Here is a 3,150-nt window from a genome sequence, read left to right as displayed (position 1 = left end):
AGAGAGAGAGAGAGAGAGAAATCCCCAATCTCCTGGATTGCTCGAGAGAGAGAGAGAGAGAGAGAGAGAGAGAGAGAGAGAGAGAGAGAGAGAATTCCCCAATCTCCTGGATAACTCTCGAGAGAGAGAGAGAGAGAGAGAGAGAGAGATCCCCAATCTCCTGGATTGCTCTCGAGAGTGAGAGAGAGATATCCCCAATCACCTGGACTGCGAGAGAGAGAGAGAGAGAGAGAGAGATCCTCAATCTCCTGGATTGCTCTCGAGAGTGAGAGAGAGAGAGAGAGAGAGAGATCCCCAATCTCCTGGATTGCTCGAGAGAGAGAGAGAGAGAGAGAGAGAGAAATCCCCAATCTCCTGGATTGCTCTCCAGAGAGAGAGAGAGAGAGAGATCCCCAATCTCCTGGATTGCTCTCCAGAGAGAGAGAGAGAGAGAGAGAGAAATCCCCAATCTCCTGGATTGCTCTCCAGAGAGAGAGAGAGAGAGAGAGAGAGAGAGAAATCCCCAATCTCCTGGATTGCTCTCCAGAGAGAGAGAGAGAGAGAAATCCCCAATCTCCTGGATTGCTCTCCAGAAGGAGAGAGAGAGAGAGAGAGATCCCCAATCTCCTGGATTGCTCTCCAGAGAGAGAGAGAGAGAGAGATCCCCAATCTCCTGGATTGCTCTCGAGAGTGAGAGAGAGAGAGGAAGATCCCCAATCTCCTGGATTGCTCTCCAGAGAGAGAGAGAGAGAGAGAGAAATCCCCAATCTCCTGGATTGCTCTCCAGAGAGAGAGAGAGAGAGAGAGAGAGAGAGAGAAATCCCCAATCTCCTGGATTGCTCTCGAGAGAGAGAGAGAGAGAGAGAGAGAGAGAGAGAGAGAGAGAGAGAGATCCCCAATCTCCTGGATTGCTCTCCAGAGAGAGAGAGAGAGAGAGAGAGAAATCCCCAATCTCCTGGATTGCTCGAGAGAGAGAGAGAGAGAGAGAGAGAGAAATCCCCAATCTCCTGGATTGCTCTCGAGAGTGAGAGAGAGAGAGAGAGAGAGAGAGAGAGAAATACCCAATCTCCTGGATTGCTCGAGAGAGAGAGAGAGAGAGATCCCCAATCTCCTGGATTGCTCTCCAGAGAGAGAGAGAGAGAGAGAGAGAAATCCCCAATCTCCTGGATTGCTCTCCAGAGAGAGTGAGAGAGAGAGAGAGAAATCCCCAATCTCCTGGATTGCTCTCCAGAGAGAGAGAGAGAGAGAGAGATCCCCAATCTCCTGGATTGCTCTCGAGAGAGAGAGAGAGAGAGAGAGAGAGAGAGAGAGAGAGAGAGAGAGAGAGAGAGAGAGAGAGAGAGAGAGAGAGAGAGAGAGAGATCCCCAATCTCCTGGATTGCTCTCGAGAGAGAGAGAGAGAGAGAGATCCCCAATCTCCTGGATTGCTCTCCAGAGAGAGAGAGAGAGAGATCCCCAATCTCCTGGATTGCTCGAGAGAGAGAGAGAGAGAGAGATCCCCAATCTCCTGGATTGCTCTCGAGAGTGAGAGAGAGAGAGAGAGAGAGAGAAATCCCCAATCTCCTGGATTGCTCTCCAGAGATAGAGAGAGAGAGAGAGAGAGAGAGAGAGAAAATCCCCAATCTCCTGTTTTGCTCTCCAAAGAGAGAGAGAGAGAGAGAGAGAAATCCCCAATCTCCTGGATTGCTCTCCAGAGAGAGAGAGAGAGAGAGATCCCCAATCTCCTGGATTGCTCGAGAGAGAGAGAGAGAGATCCCCAATCTCCTGGATTGCTCTCCAGAGAGAGAGAGAGATCCCCAATCTCCTGGATTGCTTGAGAGAGAGAGAGAGAGAGAGAAATCCCCAATCTCCTGGATTGCTCTCGAGAGAGAGAGAGAGAGAGAGAGAGAGAGAGAGAGAGAGAGAGAAATCCCCAATCTCCTGGATTGCTCTCCAGAGAGAGAGAGAGAGAGAGATCCCCAATCTCCTGGATTGCTCTCCAGAGAGAGAGAGAGAGAGAGAGAGAGATCCCCAATCTCCTGGATTGCTCTCCAGAGAGAGAGAGAGAGAGAAATCCCCAATCTCCTGGATTGCTCTCCAGAAGGAGAGAGAGAGAGAGAGAGATCCCCAATCTCCTGGATTGCTCTCGAGAGTGAGAGAGAGAGAGAGAGAGAGAGATCCCCAATCTCCTGGATTGCTCTCCAGAGAGAGAGAGAGAGAGAGAGAGAGAAATCCCCAATCTCCTGGATTGCTCGAGAGAGAGAGAGAGAGAGAGAGAGAGAGAGAGAGAGAGAGAGAGATCCCCAATCTCCTGGATTGCTCGAGAGAGAGAGAGAGAGAGAGAGAGATCCCCAATCTCCTGGATTGCTCTCGAGAGTGAGAGAGAGAGAGAGAGAGAGAGAAATCCCCAATCTCCTGGATTGCTCTCCAGAGAGAGAGAGAGAGAGAGAGACATCCCCAATCTCCTGGATTGCTCTCCAGAGAGAGAGAGAGAGAAAGAGAGAGAGAAATCCCCAATCTCCTGGATTGCTCTCGAGAGAGAGAGAGAGAGAGAGAGATCCCCAATCTCCTGGATTGCTCGAGAGAGAGAGAGAGAGAGAGAGAGAGAGAGATCCCCAATCTCCTGGATTGCTCTCCAGAGAGAGAGAGAGAGAGAGAGAAATCCCCAATCTCCTGGATTGCTCTCGAGAGACAGAGAGAGAGAGAGAAATCCCCAATCTCCTGGATTGCTCTCCAGAGAGAGAGAGAGAGAGAGAGAGATCCCCAATCTCCTGGATTGCTCTCGAGAGAGAGAGAGAGAGAGAGAGATCCCCAATCTCCTGGATTGCTCTCCAGAGAGAGAGAGAGAGAGAGAGAGAAATCCCCAATCTCCTGGATTGCTCGAGAGAGAGAGAGAGAGAGAGAGAGAGAGAGAGAGAGAGAAATCCCCAATCTCCTGGATTGCTCTCGAGAGAGAGAGAGAGAGAGAGAGAGAGAGAGAGATCCCCAATCTCCTGGATTGCTCGAGAGAGAGAGAGAGAGAGAGAGAGAGAGAAATCCCCAATCTCCTGGATTGCTCTCCAGAGAGAGAGAGAGAGAGAGAGAGAGAAATCCCCAATCTCCTGGATTGCTCTCCAGAGAGAGAGAGAGAGAGAGAGAGAGATCCCCAATCTCCTGGATTGCTCGAGAGAGAGAGAGAGAGAGAGAGAGAAA

The sequence above is a fragment of the Ochotona curzoniae genome, unplaced genomic scaffold (genome assembly GCF_017591425.1).
Source record: "Ochotona curzoniae isolate NIBS_2020 unplaced genomic scaffold, NIBS_Ocur_1.0 contig_908, whole genome shotgun sequence".
NCBI classification, from domain to species: domain Eukaryota; kingdom Metazoa; phylum Chordata; class Mammalia; order Lagomorpha; family Ochotonidae; genus Ochotona; species Ochotona curzoniae.
The sequence above is the reverse complement of the archived record's forward strand: the minus strand, read 5'-3'. Positions refer to the sequence as shown.